The sequence below is a fragment of the Chroicocephalus ridibundus genome, chromosome 5 (genome assembly GCF_963924245.1).
Source record: "Chroicocephalus ridibundus chromosome 5, bChrRid1.1, whole genome shotgun sequence".
NCBI lineage: Eukaryota > Metazoa > Chordata > Aves > Charadriiformes > Laridae > Chroicocephalus > Chroicocephalus ridibundus.
Window position 1 is genome coordinate 28,450,479 of NC_086288.1, and position 20,565 is coordinate 28,471,043.

Consider the following 20,565-nt stretch of genomic DNA (forward strand, 5'->3'; position numbering starts at 1 on the left):
AAAACAGCACTGGGCGGCCGGGGAGTCTTTGCTCCGCCAACGGCGCACATCCACTTCCCGAAAGTAGTTGATTATACACTCTTCTGGTTCCCGTATATGTGTCAATCCTGGTATATTCTGTGTCTGAGCGACGTGTTGCTAGGGGGTCGGTCTTGTCCCGCCTCCTGATGGTGGTGGGGCTGAAGGCTCCTCATCTTTATCAGTGTCCTTGGGGAGACTCTTTTCAGCTTATCTCACAACTTAGCTCTTCCCTTTAAAGTGTTAAAACACACCAGATGCCTGTGATTTAGGCCTTGAGGTGTCAAAGTGCCCCAGACAGCACACCGGATGCCTGTGATTTAGGCCTTGAGGTATCAAAGTGCACCAGATAGCACGCTGGATGCCTGCGATTTAAGTATGTGAAGAGTCGAAACAGTGTAAGTTTTCACCAGCCTTTAAGAAAGCCTGATTTGATTAACGAACATGATTCTATTTATTACAGAGGCAAACAAACTCTCTCCTTGCCCACATCCCATAACCAGGTGCCTCTGCATAACAGGTATGAGGCTCTTGAGGAGACAGGCCAACCCGTGGATGACATGGAAGATGGTTTGGCTATACCAGAAGAGATGCCAGGACCAGTAAGGCCTACCCCCAGTTTAAAAACTGCCTCCACAAGGAAGAAGAGGCAGGTTATAGTAGTAGGAGACTCCCTTCTGAGGGGAACAGAAGGCCCAATATGCCGGGCAGACCCTCTTGACCAGGGAAGCATGCTGCCTCCCCGGGGCCTGGTCAGGGAGGTCACTCAAAAACTTCCCAGCCTGGTTTGGCCCTCGGACTACTACCTGCTGTTGCTCTTTCATGTGGGTGGTGACGAGGTGGCAACACATAGCCCAAGAACAATCAAAAGAGACTTCAGGGCCTTGGGAAGGTTAATAAGGGAGTCTGAAGCCCGGGTTATCTTTTCTTCTGTTCTCCCAGTTACAGGCAGGGACACTGTAAGAAACAGACGTGTGCAATCTATCAACACGCGGCTCCCTGGCTGGTGTCACTGCCACAGTTTTGGTTTTTTGGACAATGAGATGGCCTACACAGCACCAGGCTTGTGGCATCGGATGGGGCTCATCTTTCTGAAAGGGGGAAGAGGGTGTTTGCTCATGAGCTAGCGGGGCTCATTGACCAGGCTTTAAACTGGCCTTACTGGGGGAGGGGGATGCTACCCGGCTTGCTCGTGACAAGCTGAGGGACAATGCTCCAAGGTCTGAGGGGGGTGGGTGACTAGTGAGGGCCCTCAGCCTGTTGCTCCGAGACGTGCTGGGTATGCCGCAGCACACTTGAAGTCTCCTGGGGATGAGCCAGGGGCTCCTGAGAAGATAGGAACTGTGGGGAGTCACAGATGAAACACCCCAGAGGAAGACCACCTGAAGAGCAGCATGAAGGAAAAGCAGCCGCTCCAGGCAGTGAGACAGATTCATTGGGCGCCCATCTGAAATGCCTTTACGCAAATGCACGTAGCATGGGAAATAAGCAAGAGGAGTTGGAGGTCTGTGCACGCCTCCAGGGCTACAATCTTATCGGCATCGTAGAGACATGGTGGGATGGCTCTTATGATTGGAGCGTTGGAATGGACGCATACCGACTCTTCAGGAAGGGCTGGCTGGGAAGATGAGGAGGGGGTCTTGCCCTCTATGTCAATGAACAGCTGTAGTCCATGGAGCTCCACCTGGGGATGGATGAAGACCCAACAGAGAGCTTATGGGTCAAGATTAAAGTGAACGCAGGGGCAGGTGATGTTACAGTAGAGATCTGCATGGGCCACCTGACCAGGACGACGGAGCGGATGAGGCCCTCCATAGACAGATAGAGCGCCATCGCGTTCACAGACCTTGGTCATCATGGAAAATAAGGAGGCGACTGGTGACAGCCAATATGGCTTCACCAAAGACAAATCGTGCCTGACAAATTTGGTGGCCTTCTATGATGTTGCCACAGCACTGGTGGATAAGGGAAGAGCAACCGACGTCATCTACCTGGACTTATGCAAAGTGTTTGACGCTGTCCCACACGACATCCTGGTCTCTAAATTGGAAAGGCATGGATTTGATGGACGGACTGCTCAGTGGGTAAGGAACTGGCTAGATGGCTGCACTCAAAGGGTTGCGGTCAATGGCTCAATGTCCACGTGGAAACCAGTGACGAGTGGCATTCCTCAGGGGCCAGTACTGGGACTAGTGCTGTTCAACATCTTTGTTGGTGACATGGACAGTGGGATTGAGTGCACCCTCAGCAAGTTTGCTGATGACACCAAGCTGTGTGGCACAATTGACACACTGGAGTGAAGGGATGCCATCCAGAGGGACCTGTACAGGCTTGAGAGGTGGGCCCCATGTGAACCTCATGAAGTTCAACCAGGCCAAGTGCAAGGTCCTGCACCTGGGTCATGGCAATCCCAGGCACAAATAGAGGTTGGGCGGAGAATGGCTTGGGAGCAGCCCTGAGGAGAAGGACTTGGGGGTGCTGGTGGACGAGAAGCCGAGAAAGCCAACCGCATCCTGGGCTGCATCAAAAGAAGAGTGGCCAGCAGGTGGAGGGGGGTGATTCTTCCCCTCTGCTCTGCTCTGGTGAGACCCCACCTGGAGTACTGCATCCAGCTTTGGAGTCCTCAGCACAAGAAGGACATGGACCTGTTGGAACGGGTCCAGCAGAGGGCCACGAAGATGATCCAAAGGCTGGAGCACCTATGCTATGAAGACAGGCTGAGAGAGTTGGGGTTGTTCATCCTGGAGAAGAGAAGGCTCCGAGGAGCCTTATAGCAGCCTTCCAGTACCGAAAGGAGGCCTACAGGAAGGATGGGAAGAGACTCTTTATCAGGAAGTGTAATGGCAGGACATGGGGTAACGGTTCCAACCCAGACCATTCTATGATTCTATACTTGCACATCCCCCCCTCCTCCAGGTCTTTGATTGCTAGAATCAAAATCTCGTAGTAGCAGGCAACTCTAACAAGTCGACAGGTACCCCTTTTAACTCCTAGGTGTGCAGGGACCATCCACCTCCTTAAAGGCCAGTCACTTGGGCTCCAGGGGAATTGGGGGTGACAGTGGTGGTCCTGGAGGCTGGGCAGCTCTGGGGAGGGACTAGGGCCAGAGGCCAAAAGTGTAGGCTCTGCTAGGCCTGTAGGAGAGGGAGACTAGGGGCTTTCCAGCTCTGCCTGCTGGCATGGGCCTTGTCTGCACCCCTTTTTCCCTTGAGAGAGGCCAGGCACAGACAAGCACTGTGGTAAAGCTCTCATCTTTTATTGGTCTCAAAAAGCCTCGTCCTGTCTCCAAGTGCACAGTGAAACGCTCCCTCTCCCTCCGTCTCCCACCCCAGTGTGCCGAGCTGCGGCCCATTCCTGCACCCCTTTTAGTTGGCACGCACAGCCCAGAGTTGCCAGAAAGCACCCAAATTCCCACAGGGTGGCTGGAGAGCTGATAACATGCTTCTGACACCATCGCACAGCCCAGGTGCAGCAGCATGAGCGACTGCTTCTCCCCACCCACTTCGGGCCGTGCTCTCCAGACGGACGTTTGTGCCTTTCCTCCATCGCAGCTCTGCAGGCTTCTCCGCCGTCAACAAAAGGGAAAAACCGACAACAGCAGGCAGCGTACTCCCTTCTGAAAAACTAGCAATGCACAGGTGCAGGAAGAAGGCGTTTAACTTAGAACAGTCTGAATTTATTGGTGCAAACATTGGAACTCTAGGTGACTGGGAATATTCACAAGTACTTGGAGGAAGTTGTCCGAGATGAAGGGGTGCACGCAGCCGGCGTCCGCCGCTGCCTTGCAGTCTTCCCATTCTGGAGTTTAGTCTTCATGGATGTTGAAGAGCTTTGCTACTTCATGGAGATCATCCATGCTCCTCCCCATTCTCGATAATCTGAAGGCAGGAAGAATGCATTGAAACCTGCACGCACTATAAACGCTGTTTTGGGCATAATATGGGCTTATCACACTCCCTGGCTCCCCCCATCATCTGGAAAGGTTCAAAGAATGAATCAAACCATTAAGAGACAACTATCTAAATTAGTTCTTGAGACAAAATTACCACAGATTAAGTGTTTACCAATAGCACTATAGAGAATCCGGACCTCCCCTAGAAAGGATATTGGTCTCTCGCCTTATGAAATGCTTTTTGGACTACCTTACACTGGAGGTAGGGAAGGCGTGCCCACATTTGAAACCAAGGACATGTTCCTTAAGAAACATATACTGGGGCTGTCGTCTTCTCTCTCTTTCCTCAGAACTGAAGGCCTTCTTGCTCAAACTCCGCAGTTGGAATTTGTGGTCCATCCGTATAAACCAGGAGACCGGGTACTAGTCAAATCCTGGAAGGAGAGTAAGCTCCAACCGGAGTGGGAAGGACCATTCCAAGTACTCCTCACTACTGAAACAGCAGTAAGAACAGTGGAAAAAGGTTGGACTCACTACCCCCGGCTAAAGGGACCAGTTAAACGCCCACCGGCAGAGCTGGTAGAACAGTGGACCGTACATTCTACTGACAGCTCGCTGTGAATAACCCTAAAAAGACAATAAGCCGTGGGTTGGGGCGAGATCCAGTTGGGAGCTATAAATATGCGTAGGCCATGAATTTTAAGAAGCATTTTGTGATGATACTGGTCATAGGGGCGGTGTTGCGCTTCCCACTAGGAAGCTGGAGTGCACACCCAGGTTACCCGGTTAGGTTTATCATAAATATCACCAAAGGAGATACCCCACGGACCGTACGCTTTGATGCCTGTTGAGTACTGAAGTGTGGGGATCTAGAGGCCCAAAGACAGTTGAGTGGTGAAAACAAGTACCTGTGCGCAGAAATTTGGAGGGTCACAGGGAGATATCCTGAAGCTGCGCCTTAGGAACAATGGAGTGAAGTGTGGTAGACCATCCATGGCCAAGTGGAGGCTGGTAGCACGATACCCTCAGGGCAGCGGAATGCTGTGTCCATGCACCCATCCCTTGTGTGCTGGCCTGTGCCGCTCCCTCTGGAGGCTGTGCAGGCTCAGGGCCAGCTGCAGTCTCTAGGGACCTGCCTGGCACTGGCAGCAGGGCACTACTGCTCCTTCTGCCCCATGATGCAGGAGCAGCGGAAAGCCCTGCGCAGAGCCCTGAGCACCCTCCTGAAGCGGGAGGGCTGTCGCTTTTGAACCGGGGCATGCGGAAGGGTGACGATGCCTGTGGGGAGAAGGAGAGCTGTAGGTGAGGGGCTGGGCGGGCAACAGGCAATCTCCTGCCAGCCCGCCACCACCAAGGGCTTCAGCCAGGGAGGGATGGCTGGGGCACGGCCAGTCCCCATGTGCGCAGTGCTGCCGGCCTGCCCTGGGTGCCACTCGCCAGGCTGGCTGGGTCAGGCTGGCCCTTGATTTGTGGACCTACCTGGGGCATCCTGGGCCATGTACCTGCAGCAATAAGAGGGCTGTGCCTCATCTCTGTGCTCAGCGGGCACCTGCATGGGAAGAGCAAGAGCAGAGGCAGGTGAGGGAGGGGATGTCAGCAGGACAGCACGGAGAGCACCCAGCATCTCCTGCCACGTGCAGCCCGGGTGTAGCCTTGGCATGCCTGGTGCTGGCCAAGTGTGCCTGCCTCACCTGGTGCTGAGGGTCCCGAGCCACGGGAGAAGCAGCTGTGTCTCCTTCTTTGTCTTCTGCTGTGACAAGAGGGGCAGTGCTGGCCTCAGCCCAGGGCTTTGCAGTCGAGGGAAACTCAGTGTGTTGGGGTCCTGCAGTTGGTGGTACTCCTGTCCTCATGCCTGTGCCTTGTGCCAGGTCGCTCTGGATGACAAGCACAGCATTGATGCCCACCTCCCTCATGATGCTCGGGGCTGCCTTGTCCTGAGCGACCTCGTGAGCTGTGGTGTGCAGGGCAGGTGCCTGGCACTCTGGGAGTGCTGCAGGGGCAAACTGGGGTGCGCCGGATTCTGCTGGAGGGTTTTCAAGCGCTGACGCAGCTACTTCACCCTTGTCCACTGCCACGGAGACGATGGCTGTGCTGGCCCCTTTGTGATGGTCTTCAGCCATGGGAGGGACCATGTCTTCTCCGTGCTGGCATGCTGCTGGAGCCAGAGGGGCTGTGACGGCCTCTCCCTGAGGCTCTGCAGCCAAGGGAGACTCTGTGTCCGGAGGTACTGCAGGTGTTTTTGCTGCCGTCTCTGCACCTGTGCCTTGTGCCAGGTCGCTCTGGATGACAAGCACGGCGTTGATGCCCACCTCCCTCATGATGCTCAGGGCTGCCTTCTGCTGAGCGACCTCGTGAGCTGTGGTGTGCAGGGCAGGTGCCTGGCACTCTGGGAGTGCTGCAGGGGCAAACTGGGGTGCGCCAGATTCTGCTGGAGGGTTTTCAAGTGCTGACGCAGCCACTTCACCCTTGTCCACTGCCACGGAGACAATGGCTGTGCTGGCCCCTTTGTGATGGTGTTCAGCCATGGGAGGGACCATGTCTTCTCCATGCAGGCATGCTGCTGGAGCCAGAGGGGCTGTGACGGCCTCTCCCTGAGGCTCTGCAGCCAAGGGAGACTCTGTGTCCCGAGGTACTGCAGGTGTTTTTGCTGCCATCTCCGCACCTGTGCCTTGTGCCAGGTCACTCTGGATGACAAGCACGGCGTTGATGGCCGCCTCCCTCATGATGCTCAGGGCTGCCTTGTCCTGAGCGACCTCGTGAGCTGTGGTGTGCAGGGCAGGTGCCTGGCACTCTGGGTGTGCTGCAGGGGCAAACTGGGGTGTGCCGGATTCTGCTGGAGGGTTTTCAAGCGCTGACGCAGCCACTTCACCCTTGTCCACTGCCACGGAGACGATGGCTCTGCTGGCCCCTTTGTGATGGTCTTCAGCCGTGGATGGGACCATGTCTTCTCCATGCAGGCATGCTGCTGGAGCCAGAAGGGCTGTGATGGCCTCTCCCTGAGGCTCTGCAGCCAAGGGAGACTCTGTGTCCCGAGGTACTGGAGGTGTTTTTGCTGCCGTCTCTGCACCTGTGCTTTGTGCCAGGTTGCTGTGCGGGGCCGGTACCTGGCACTCTGGTTGTGCTGCAGGGATCTGGTCACTGAAGACAGGAGAAGCTGATGCCTTTGCCTCCTCCTGTGCTGTGGGAGTGAGAGATGCGAGGTGCCCCTCTTCCTCTGGAGAGCCAGCCAGGGCAGAAGCTGCCGGCTCGGCATCCACAAGACCAGCCAGGGCAGGAGACGCACTCTGCAGGTGGCCATCTTCCTCTGCAGCACCCTCCGTGGCTAGGCTGCTGGGCCAGCTTGTCCCCTCCTGGTAACCAGCGCTGGGGTCCTGGAACAGCTCTGGGACCGAGGGGTTGATCCATATGGTGAGGATGGTGGCGCGTCTCCGCTCCTCCTCAGCCAAGGCCTTGCGCTTGTCCTGTGGTGCCGGCAGGACTGTCCCCGCTGCTGCCCCAGCCCCCTGATTCCTGTGGCACTTGACACGCACCACTGGTGTTGCCAGGTCGTCCTGTGCCGCTAGTCCTTGGTGCCCTGACCTTGTGTCCCTGCCCAGGGCAGCTGGCGCAAGGGCCCCGCTGGGAGCACTGGTGCCGCACAGTGCAAGGGGCTCAAGCGTGGGCCGAGCTGCAGGGGCCTTGCTGCCGTTGGTTGCCCAGAGCTCGTCTGTTGTTTGCGTCGTCGCCACAGCCCTGTGGTGTGCATGGCTGCGTGGTGACGCCAGCTGCTGGCTGGGTCCCTGGCTTGGGCCGAAAACGTTGTGCAGGACCTCGTTTGCGATGCCCCGGGCGATATCCCTGGTAGCTCCGGTGTAGGCTATGGGGACGTGTGGAGCAGGCCTCCAGCTCCTCACCCTCGCAGTGCTGCCCCACTCACTGCAGATGCCCTGAGCCGGTGGGACTGGCTGTTGGTAGCTGCGGGCTACAGTGCTGATGGCTGGTTCCCAGCCCCTGGCAAGAGATGGAGAAGGTGCCACTGGCAGAGGAGGTAGCCTGCATCTAGTGCTGGTGGGTGCTGGTATCTGAGCTGCAGTAGGTGCTGCTGCCTCCCTGGGGTGAGTCTCCTGTGGTGCCTGTCTGTGCACCAGGCTGTCCATCTGCAAGAGAAGCCGAGGAGAGAGGCTGCATGACTGTGGCCCTTGTCTCCACGTCCCACCTGGAAGAGCCTCTGTGGCCAAGCTCCTCTGCCAGCCTCCCTGGGCAGCGCTCATCCCCCTGGGCCAGGGCTGGTCCCCCTGCAGCCCATGCGACTCCTGGGCGCAGCCCTGGGATGCCCAGGCCCAGCCTGTGACAGGGGCTGAGCCCGCCTGTCCCCTTGCACGCCTCCCGCCTGCCTGCCGGCAGCTCCCCGGAGGGGAAGATGTTTCGCCCTGTCTCCCGCAGGCTCCTTACCTGTGTGCGGCAGCTCCCAGTGGCCTGTGAGCTCCTGGGGCAGGGGAGTGGTGGCAGCCTGACCCTATGGAGGGAAAAGGCTGGGCTCTGCCTGCCCTCCGGTGCTGCCTCTGGCAGCCTGTGGGCCACCTGCGGGCAGGAGGAGGAGAAGAGACATGGGATGGAGGGAAAGGTGTAGGATGGAGGTGGCTGCCTTGGTGTAGCAGCCCCCAGGGTGCCAGCAAGCCTGGCCCCAGCACAAAGGCAGCTCCGCACAGCGCCCTCCCACCACCGGCCTCTCCCTCCTGCCCTGTTCCTCACCTGGTGGCTCTTTGTCAGGCTCAGCCGCCCCTTGGTGCGGCGGGAGAGGGGGTTTGCCTCCTCTTCCATGGCGTTCAGCGTCCTGAGCTGTACAGCTGCTGTGGGCACCCAGGGGAGATGCTGCCTCCTGAGGGAGCTGCTCTCCTGGGAATGGGTGCCCCCGGGGCTCCTGCTCCTTAAATACCCCCACAGTCACCATGGCCCCCCACGTCACAATGGCCTCTGAGCATAATGCAGTGACCCCATCACAAAGCGATAGCGGTCGCCGTGGAGATGCCCGTGCCCATGACAAACTGGAACTGTCTAGAACTGTCAAGTACTGAAGCGTGGGGATCGAGAGGCCAAAGATAGTTGAGTGGTGAAAACAAGTACCGGTGCCAAGAAATTTGGAGGGTCACAGGGAGATATCCTGAAGCTGCGCCTTAGGAACAATGGAGCGAAGTGTGGTAGACCGCCCAAATTGGAGTGTGAACCGTTGATGACCTAGGCGGGTGATATGGCTAACCTAATGTATGGAATAGGAGCCGATGTGTCTGGAAGAGATCCAAGGGGAAGATTTAGAATAGACATACTAGAAAACAGGAGTTAAGCAGAAGGGACGACTATGACTACTAAACTCCCAGTAGTACAACAGTGGGGACCACCAAATGATCCACCTTTGGTAACGGTTACCGAGATTAAAGATCTTAGACAAACATTTGACATTGAAACAGGGTACTGCGAGACGAATGCTTGGGTAGAATGGGTAAAATATACCATTAATAGTTTGAACCAAAGCAATTGCTATGCTTGCGCCTCAGGAAGGCCTACAGCACGCATCATCCCTTTTGCCTTAGGGCGGATGAAAGATTCCATAGGGGTGTGGCATACAATAGCATTATACCACGAAAAGACTGCCTGGGGAGATGAGACTTGTCATTCACTTTCTTTACTGTTTTCCTGCCTTGGAGTCTAGAAATCTTAAAATGCCACCAGTATTTTCCACAGCAATTGGTAACCATCCAGTGTGCCTCTCACAGCGGGGTGTGAATGCTACCAAACCTGTGGGGGAATTTACCCTGTGCGTTGGAATTCTGAATGTGACCAAGGATGTAAGAGGAAACTACTCAGCGATACGAGGGCCTCAGGCTGATCTCTGGTGGTATTGTGGAGGGAGGACCTTGCGATCCGTATTGCCGGCTAACTGGAAAGGTACGTGTGGAATAGTACAATTGGCAATACCATTCACCTTAGCATTTGAAAAAGGAACAAGATCCCTGAGCTCAGGCAATAGAGTGAAAAGACGTTTAGGTATATCCTTTGATGAACGGATACATATAGATACCATTGGAGTCCCTAGAGGAGTCCCAGATGAATACAAAGCAAGGAATGAGGAGTAGGATTCGAATCTGTCTTTGGTAGCTATAAACAAAAATGTAGATTGGATAAATTATATTTACTATAACCAACAGAGGTTTATTAATTATACCAGAGATGCATTAAAAGGAATAGTGGACCAATTGGATGCAACCAGCCGAATGGCATGTGAGAACAGGATTGCCCTGGACATGATCTTAGTGGAGAAGGGAGGTGTGCGTGTAATGTTAGGAAATTGGTGCTGTGCCTTTATCCCAAACAATACATCTCCAGATGGTACTATAACTAAAGCCCTTCAAGGGCTTGCCACTGTAGCTGAGGAGTTAGCTGAGAACTCTGGAATAGACACCTCACTGACAGGTTGGCTGGATTCCTGTTTTGGAAAATGGAAAGATACGGTGACATCAGTATTGCCTTCTCTTATAATAGCAGCAGGAGTCTTAGTGGCTGTAGGATGCTGTATCATTCCCTGTGTGTGAGGATTAGTTCAACGATTAATTGAAACTGCCCTAACAAAACGAATGGAAGTAGACCCTCCCCCATACCCTGGGAAAAGAACAAGAAAGAGGAAGACAAAAATGTGAACCGATGCTTGCAAATTTAGAAGCTTCTTATGGGACTGTACCCTGATAAGTAAGTGCAAAAAGCAATAAACGTAGAAAATGAAAGGGGAGGGATTGTAAGAAAAATCTAAGTATTATTTTTGCAGAGGAACAACTTGGCCAGTCTCCTGCCCTGCTCACTCCTATTGCAGTCTTCCCATTGTGGAGTTTAGTCTTTGTGGATGGTGAAGAGCTTTGCTACTTCACTGAGATTGTCATGCTCCTCCCCATCCTCGATGATCTGAAGGCAGGAAGAATGCATTAAAACCTGCACGAACTATAAACACTGTCTTGGGCGTATTTTTCTTTCTACGCTCTCTTTAGGAATGGGGAAAATGCCCTGGCTGCCAGTATTCCTAAACGCATGCTTGAATTTCCTGAATAAATAAGCTGCAGCTCTTGTGGCGAGTATGGGGAGTCTTGCTTAAGTGAATGCTCCATGGAAAGCTAGACAAGGAGAAGTTGGCTGTGTGAGACTGAGCAAGCAACTGACTATGGGATTTTCTGATATCCTAAACCCCAAAGCGTTTAGCAAACATATTAGGTCAGTGAAGCAAAACAGAGGTGCGGATGTTTCACTAGTCTGTTCAATTTGTTGATATGTGTGACCTGTTCACGGAGGAAGGAAAAAAAAAAGGAATAAAAAGAATGTTTCCCACCACTGAACTGGTTCCTCTCGGGGCTGTGTTGTGATTTGGCTGTAGCTGGCTCGCAGAAATCTAAGGGAGAATAAAAAAGAACTCAATCCCTGTGTGGCTGAGAAGGGGTTAGCTGGCATGCCACGAGGAAAGAATTTCCTTTATGGCCTTCTGGATAGGCAACCAAGCAGAAGGGAGAAGGAAGAAGTGTGTGGGTGGGATATTGGCTTTTCTTCCTCAAGGCATGTCCCAAGCTAAGATGGGAGGGAATCAAGGAAGGAGGGGACACTAGGCTGAGCTGTTCAGACAGATGCAGTAAGCATTTGAGCAAGGTAGAGCAGGAGAGAAATAAATGTTACTCTGGGGCTTCCTTTGAGCTGGGGGACTTAAGACGCTTTCCCACATTGCATAGCTTGCTGCAGCCCTATCTAGTCTCATCATCCTTGATTGTCATTTATGCTAACGTGCTATCCTGTGGAAAACAGTACGGTATCTCAAATGCCTTCTGTCGAGTGCCTGTAAAAAAGAAGAAAAAAAAAAAAAGGTATCTTGTAGTCTTGATTGTGGTTTCCTTTGTAGCCTTAGAGTTATTAACCTGGTCAGTGAACTGAAGTAGTCTCCTCCCATGGCAAATACGTTTCTTTTCACCCTGTTGCTGGTACCACAGAGTACGGGTGCGTTCTTCTGCATGTAACTCGATTCTCATGCCAGTCAGCAACACCACCACATTTTGTTCCAATATTTTGCTGAGAGATAAGGGGGCTGCTTAAATTAGCTGGGAGAAGTAGAGCTTGCTACGACCGTACAAAATTTGGTTGAACTTTGCTTTGACTTCAGGTGGCCAGTGGCCAGATAGGCTATGCTGGTCACATTTCTTCTTTCTCTTCGGTAGTGGTGTAAACACTTTAAATTTTGAGCTTTTACATTCTTGTCTATTAATCTGGGTTATTTGGTGCAAACCAGACATCTTATATTGAAAGGTGAATTAGAGAGTAGTCACCCTGTGAAATTAAGAATTTCAAGGTGATGATGACCATCAGGTCCAGATAACTGACTGACGGTATTGTGGTTGTGGACATAACACTTGGAACAGTCGAATTTCACTTCTGGAAGTACTAACTGATCTGTGCTGTAAGTGGGAAGCAATGTTTTTCTTACCATTTAAACATCAGCAATTTGTCACTATATTTCAGCCTTCACCCAGTTAACCCTGGTGCTAAGTGGGGACTACTGACTGCTCAGGCACTGCTCCGGATGGGCTGGAAGGGCAAGACTCGGGGATGGCTGGGGTTAAGCCATCTTGTCTCCTTTGGGAGGAGGAAGGGAGCTTGCTTCGGATCCACAAAATGATTTACTTACTTTGTTTTATAAAATAATACTCCACCTGCTGTCCTTACAAGGCAGAATAGTCAGTGTTTTACAGCGCTGGGCTGTAGGAGGTGTTACTTGCTGTTTCAAAAGAGCTGATGCTTGGTAGGTACGGGTGGCAGAAGTGTAGCTTTCTCAAAGACTATTTTGGGAAGCCGACCCGTGCTCTAGGGAGCTCATTTTATTAGAATCCCGATCTCAGCTTAATTTTACACAGTATGTGCTTTTACTCTGAAATGCCTCCAGTGTGCAGTTTTGTTTATCTTGTGTGTGTTTGCAAGGCATACATTTGGACACAAATCTGACATCTAGTACGGAAAACTGGCAAAAGAAATAGGAACTGTATTCAGATCAACAGTTAGAAATAGAATGTAAGATGTTGTTAATGACACTTGAGCAAAACAAACAAAAAACCTATAAAAAAATGAGGTAACGCATACTGTGTGGTGGCAAGCGGATTCAGTGTTTAAGCTCACTTAGCAGGAAATACTAACAAGACGTATCCTGGGAAGGTTTATAATGTATTTTTCCTTCAAGACTACTTTTTAGAGTGTGTTCACATCTTGTAAACTTCTACTTTAGGTGGGGAGGAGACAGTAAGAAATGGTGTGACAGTGCTCAGATGTCGATGAAATTATCAGACTGGAGGAATGCTGCTGCCTCTTCCTTTCCTTTCATTCTGCTGGTACCCCAAGTGTCTAATGCTGAAAAATAAAAATACTTCAGTCATTTTTCCCACAGGAGATGGATTATATTAGTGTGATTTTTAGCCTCCTCTTAATAAACTAAGGCAAGTCGGGGATGGTGTAAAGGCTTCTTAAAACTCATTAGATGGATGAGGAGAGAAGGATCCTCTGTAGAGCTGAGGCAGAATTTTCTCGCCTATTTTGGTCTCATCACTTTTTGGCCACTCTTGCTTACCAGAGCACTCACGCCACCGTCGGGCCTGGTACGTTAATTGACATTGAAACTGTCGAAGAGGAAGGCTGTGGAAGTTGTGCGAGATAAAATATGCACTGCAGTTTGTGGATTTTCCTGTAGTAACTGTGTGCCATCTGCGCGTTAATCTCACTCCAAAAGTTTCTAGCGTGTTAGGGCTGCAAAACGTTTGTTTTTAATGGTGTTGATATTAATGAAGAAGCTTGCTTGGCTCCAAAGGGATTTAATTGATCAGTAGAGACAGCATCAGGAACTTCATTTATTGCATCCTGTGGTTATAGACTGAATTTAGCCTAAAATAGAAGACTAACGTAAGTTGTTGTTGGCTGCATTGGCTGTGACGGGGTTTTTGAGGGCGTACTTAAACGGAGGCTTCCCTCTTGCACTAATGGTGCAATTTACCCCTTGCCTAATCCTTTCCCATTCTCCATTTCCTCCATCAGAGCAGTGTGTGTCTCTCCATACTGCCTTCCTCTGCCGCGAGCCCAAAGCTATGACTCGGGAGAATGACAGCTGATGTGGGCTCTGTTTTGCAGCCAGGCAGCTGCTGGGGTTTGCTTGTCTGGTTAACAGCAGGTGGGGAATTGTTAGGCTAGGCTGCAGCTTGCATTCATGGCATAACCACTGGCACTTACACGCCTCCTGATTTTATATTTTATATTTTATTTTATATTTTATTTTATATTTTATTTTATATTTTATTTTATATTTTATTTTATATTTTATTTTATATTTTATTTTATTTTATATTTTATTTTATTTTTTGAAATCAGACTTGAGTGCCCTGCCATCTGTATTGCAGTTTTGTTCACGACAGTTCTGTGGCGTAGGGGAATATGAAGGATGCCCTGAAGCACCCCCATATGTGCAGAGCGACTTTGACGCAAAACCGCCGCACGCTGTATGCTGAACTTCCAGGTATTCAGTTCCACCGGTGGCATTCACAAGCTCATTTGGGTGCCTGCATTCCTTGAGTGTCTAGGATTGGAGTTGAACAGGTTAGGAAGTTGGCTATTAGCAAAAATGCTATTGATCAAAAACAATTTGCCAAAATTAAAAAAGAATGTTGAGCAGATATATTATCTGGATGAAAACTAAGACTAACAAAGAATGTATCAGCTAAAATGTTAATCATAAATTATGCTTTCACATCCACTGTCCGGACTGACAAGTGCAGTTGTATCTGCTGAGTCGAGCCTTCTCTGTTTCTTTGTAACTTAACTATTTTCTGGGCTTGAGTTTACAGATCTTAAGACTGGAAGGACTTCTTGCATTGTCCATCCTGTTTTTCGCTCCCACTGCTGAAGCACTGCACTCACTAATATGTTAGTGTTTGGAAAAAAAAACAAACAACAAAAAAAACCCCCAAACAACAAAACCCACTTCAAACTCACCCCCCTGCCTGAATCTGGCATCTGCATGAATTCTGATGCAATCATTAAAATGGCCTTCAACAGCGCAGTCTTCTCTGCTGAGGCAACTCTCTGCCAGTTTTACTACAATGCAGTCGTGTGAATGTAGGGGAGAGAGAGGAGATCTCTGACAATGTGATTAGTTATAAAATAATTTGCTAGCATATCTACTGATGTTTCCCTGTTAATTCACATTTTGAAGTGAAAACAAGGAGAAGCCATTTCATCTAATGCAACGTACTAATTTAAAGCCTACTCTCCTTAGGTTGTGGATATTTGAAAAAAAAAAAAAAAATTCCATTTACATTGGATCTCTAGAGACTGCTGCGTCCCAGAGTAACTTATGAAATTTCAGTTTAAAAATTATGAACAAACAGTGTAGCTTAATGTAATGTTTCTTTGTCTGCCCAAAGAGATTAACGCAAGGCTCGGTTGTTAGAACATGTTAATCACTGGCAACGGCGGTTTCAAAACAAATGTCCTTTACGCCTCGCTTATATATCCTACAGCATCTGAAGAGTGCTCTCCCCGTTATTTACTTCCCCTGCTGCTGCTAAGAAATAGCTTGTATTTGCTAGATGCCTTTCACAGTGAAAGGTCCGACTCTAGGAGGCGTGCAGTGGTTATGGATAACATGAATTCACCCATCCTTGCGACGGAGCCAGCTGTAGAGCTGAAAAAGTGCCACACGTTTCAGCAATGAGCAAACAATTTCAGGTAAAATAGCCAAAAATGGAGCTTTTATAACCCCTTTAGCTCAAGCTTTCTAGTATTTTCTGTCCTGGACATCTGGCACGTGCTGTAATGCTCGTAAGTCTCAGCCTCGCAAATACTGTTTTCTATTGTAGCAGCTTTATGCTTTACAAAATGATTTGTAAAAGTAATCAAACAGCACCTCAATTACAGATTGGAAGATTCACACTTACTATAAGGTATCCTAAATCTATACGTTTGAGCGAAAGCACAGGTCTCAAATGAGTACATGTACGTATAAGCAAAAGCATGTAAGCTCGCCGAGACAAACGGCTCCGGCGCTGGCACGGCGGCAGCGCGGCCGGGCGATCGCGGCGAACAGGGGCTTTTCCCGGGATTCCCGAGGCCGGGACGAGCCCGGTCAGCGGCAGGGACGCGCAGCTGGCGCGAGAGCGGCTGACGAGGGAGGGGCGGGGCCTGCAGCGGCCACACCCAGCCCCTTAAAAGGCGGTCGCAGGGCGCGCGGCGGCGAGGACGTGTCACGTCAGGCGGGGCGCGGTGTGGCGGTTCGGGGGGCAGTTTGCGCGGGAAGGGCGCGGAGGGCTCGGGAGGGGAGCTCAGCCATGGTCCCTACCCGAAAGATGCAGCTTCCTGCGACTTCTGCACTTGCCAGAGCAGACGTAGCCATACGAACTGAGCTCCCGTGGAAGCGTGCGGCCACCCGGGCCTCTGGCGGCAGGGAGTGCCTTAACCTCTCGGGGCTAGTGGACGGTAGAAGACGTGACAGCCGTATGAGGTGCGACCAGGTGCATGATCTACTCAGCCTGGTAGCAGAGCTAAAAGAGGAAGTAGAAAGGCTGTGGAGCATCAGGGAGAGTGAGAAAGAAATTGATAGGTGGAATCAGACTCTGACCTCCCTGAGTGAAAAACCAGAAGAGCCACCAAAAAAAAACCCGAGCTGAAGGAGATCTGGTACCTTCCCCCTGCCACACTGAAGGCAGTGGACAAAAGGAGGCTAGTGAATGGAGACTAGTCCGTACTAGGGGAGGCAAACGAACTCTCTCCTTGCCCACATCCCTTAACCAGGTGCCTCTGCATAACAGGTATGAGGCTCTTGAGGAGACAGGCCAACCCGTGGATGACATGGAAGATGGTTTGGCTACACCAGAAGAGATGCCAGGACCAGTAAGGCCTACCCCCAGTTTAAAAACTGCCTCCACAAGGAAGAAGAGGCAGGTTATAGTAGTAGGAGACTCCCTTCTGAGGGGAACAGAAGGCCCAATATGCCGGGCAGACCCTCTTGACCAGGGAAGCATGCTGCCTCCCCGGGGCCTGGTCAGGGAGGTCACTCAAAAACTTCCCAGCCTGGTTTGGCCCTCGGACTACTACCTGCTGTTGCTCTTTCATGTGGGTGGTGACGAGGTGGCAACACATAGCCCAAGAACAATCAAAAGAGACTTCAGGGCCTTGGGAAGGTTAATAAGGGAGTCTGAAGCCCGGGTTATCTTTTCTTCTGTTCTCCCAGTTACAGGCAGGGACACTGTAAGAAACAGATGTGTGCAATCTATCAACGCGCGGCTCCCTGGCTGGTGTCACCGCCACAGTTTTGGTTTTTTGGACAATGAGATGGCCTACACAGCACCAGGCTTGCGGCATCGGATGGGGCTCATCTTTCTGAAAGGGGGAAGAGGGTGTTTGCTCATGAGCTAGCGGGGCTCATTGACTAGGCTTTAAACTGGCCTTACTGGGGGAGGGGGATGCTACCCGGCTTGCTCGTGACAAGCTGAGGGACAATGCTCCGAGGTCTGAGGGGGGTGGGTGACTAGTGAGGGCCCTCAGCCTGTTGCTCCGAGACGTGCTGGGTATGCCGCAGCACACTTGAAGTCTCCTGGGGATGAGCCAGGGGCTCCTGAGAAGATAGGAACTGTGGGGAGTCACAGATGAAACACCCCAGAGGAAGACCACCTGAAGAGCAGCATGAAGGAAAAGCAGCCGCTCCAGGCAGTGAGACAGATTCATTGGGCGCCCAGCTGAAATGCCTTTACGCAGATGCACGTAGCATGGGAAATAAGCAAGAGGAGTTGGAGATCTGTGCACGCCTCCAGGGCTACAATCTTATCGGCATCGTAGAGACGTGGTGGGATGGCTCTTATGATTGGAGCGTTGGAATGGACGCATACCGACTCTTCAGGAAGGGCTGGCTGGGAAGATGAGGAGGGGGTCTTGCCCTCTATGTCAATGAACAGCTGTAGTCCATGGAGCTCCACCTGGGGATGGATGAAGACCCAACAGAGAGCTTATGGGTCAAGATTAAAGTGAACGCAGGGGCAGGTGATGTTACAGTAGAGATCTGCATGGGCCACCTGACCAGGACGACGGAGCGGATGAGGCCCTCCATAGACAGATAGAGCGCCATCGCGTTCACAGACCTTGGTCATCATGGAAAATAAGGAGGCGACTGGTGACAGCCAATATGGCTTCACCAAAGACAAATCGTGCCTGACAAATTTGGTGGCCTTCTATGATGTTGCCACAGCACTGGTGGATAAGGGAGGAGCAACCGATGTCATCTACCTGGACTTATGCAAAGTGTTTGACGCTGTCCCACACGACATCCTGGTCTCTAAATTGGAAAGGCATGGATTTGATGGACGGACTGCTCAGTGGGTAAGGAACTGGCTAGATGGCTGCACTCAAAGGGTTGAAGTCAATGGCTCAATGTCTACGTGGAAACCAGTGACGAGTGGCATTCCTCAGGGGCCAGTACTGGGACTAGTGCTGTTCAACATCTTTGTTGGTGACATGGACAGTGGGATTGAGTGCACCCTCAGCAAGTTTGCTGATGACACCAAGCTGTGTGGCACAATTGACACACTGGAGTGAAGGGATGCCATCCAGAGGGACCTGTACAGGCTTGAGAGGTGGGCCCTGTGTGAACCTCATGAAGTTCAACCAGGCCAAGTGCAAGGTCCTGCACCTGGGTCATGGCAATCCCAGGCACAAATACAGGTTGGGCGGAGAATGGCTTGAGAGCAGCCCTGAGGAGAAGGACTTGGGGGTGCTGGTGGACGAGAAGCCGAGAAAGCCAACCGCATCCTGGGCTGCATCAAAAGAAGAGTGGCCAGCAGGTGGAGGGAGGTGATTCTTCCCCTCTGCTCTGCTCTGGTGAGACCCCACCTGGAGTACTGCATCCAGCTTTGGAGTCCTCAGCACAAGAAGGACGTGGACCTGTTGGAACGGGTCCAGCAGAGGGCCACGAAGATGATCCAAAGGCTGGAGCACCTATGCTATGACAGGCTGAGAGAGTTGGGGTTGTTCATCCTGGAGAAGGCTCTGAGGAGCCTTATAGCAGCCTTCCAGTACCGAAAGGAGGCCTACAGGAAGGATGGGAAGAGACTCTTTATCAGGAAGTGTAATGGCAGGACATGGGGTAACGGTTCCAACCCAGACCATTCTATGATTCTATATTTGCACATCCCCCCCTCCTCCAGGTCTTTGATTGCTAGAATCAAAATCTCGTAGTAGCAGGCAACTCTAACAAGTCGACAGGTACCCCTTTTAACTCCTAGGTGTGCAGGGACCATCCACCTCCTTAAAGGCCAGTCACTTGGGCTCCAGGGGAATTGGGGGTGACAGTGGTGGTCCTGGAGGCTGGGCAGCTCTGGGGAGGGACTAGGGCCAGAGGCCAAAAGTGTAGGCTCTGCTAGGCCTGTAGGAGAGGGAGACTAGGGGCTTTCCAGCTCTGCCTGCTGGCATGGGCCTTGTCTGCACCCCTTTTTCCCTTGAGAGAGGCCAGGCACAGACAAGCACTGTGGTAAAGCTCTCATCTTTTATTGGTCTCAAAAAGCCTCGTCCTGTCTCCAAGTGCACAGTGAAACGCTCCCTCTCCCTCCGTCTCCCACCCCAGTGTGCCGAGCTGCGGCCCATTCCTGCACCCCTTTTAGTTGGCACGCACAGCCCAGAGTTGCCAGAAAGCACCCAAATTCCCACAGGGTGGCTGGAGAGCTGATAACATGCTTCTGACACCATCACACAGCCCAGGTGCAGCAGCATGAGCGACTGCTTCTCCCCACCCACTTCGGGCCGTGCTCTCCAGACGGACGTTTGTGCCTTTCCTCCATCGCAGCTCTGCAGGCTTCTCCGCCGTCAACAAAAGGGAAAAACCGACAACAGCAGGCGGCGTACTCCCTGCACAGGTGCAGGAGGAAGGCGTTTAACTTAGAACAGTCTGAATTTATTGGTGCAAACATTGGAACTCTAGGTGACTGGGAATATTCACAAGTACTTGGAGGAAGTTGTCCGAGATGAAGGGGTGCACGCAGCCGGCGTCCGCCGCTGCCTTGCAGTCTTCCCATTCTGGAGTTTAGTCTTCATGGATGTTGAAGAGCTTTGCTACTTCATGGAGATCATCCATGCTCCTCCCCATTCTCGATAATCTGAAGGCAGGAAGAATGCATTGAAACCTGCACGCACTATAAACGCTGTTTTGGGCATAACATGGGCTTATCACACTCCCTGGCTCCCCCCATCATCTGGAAAGGTTCAAAGAATGAATCAAACCATTAAGAGACAACTATCTAAATTAGTTCTTGAGACAAAATTACCACAGATTAAGTGTTTACCAATAGCACTATAGAGAATCCGGACCTCCCCTAGAAAGGATATTGGTCTCTCGCCTTATGAAATGCTTTTTGGACTACCTTACACTGGAGGTAGGGAAGGCGTGCCCACATTTGAAACCAAGGACATGTTCCTTAAGAAACATATACTGGGGCTGTCGTCTTCTCTCTCTTTCCTCAGAACTGAAGGCCTTCTTGCTCAAACTCCGCAGTTGGAATTTGTGGTCCATCCGTATAAACCAGGAGACCGGGTACTAGTCAAATCCTGGAAGGAGAGTAAGCTCCAACCGGAGTGGG

General features: G+C 51.6%; 1 pseudogene; it reads left to right on the forward strand.

Moving 5' to 3' along the window:
• Positions 1 to 9,245: 9,245 nt before the first annotated feature.
• LOC134516262 (uncharacterized) lies at positions 9,246 to 20,084 on the forward strand (annotated as a pseudogene).
• Positions 20,085 to 20,565: the final 481 nt, after the last annotated feature.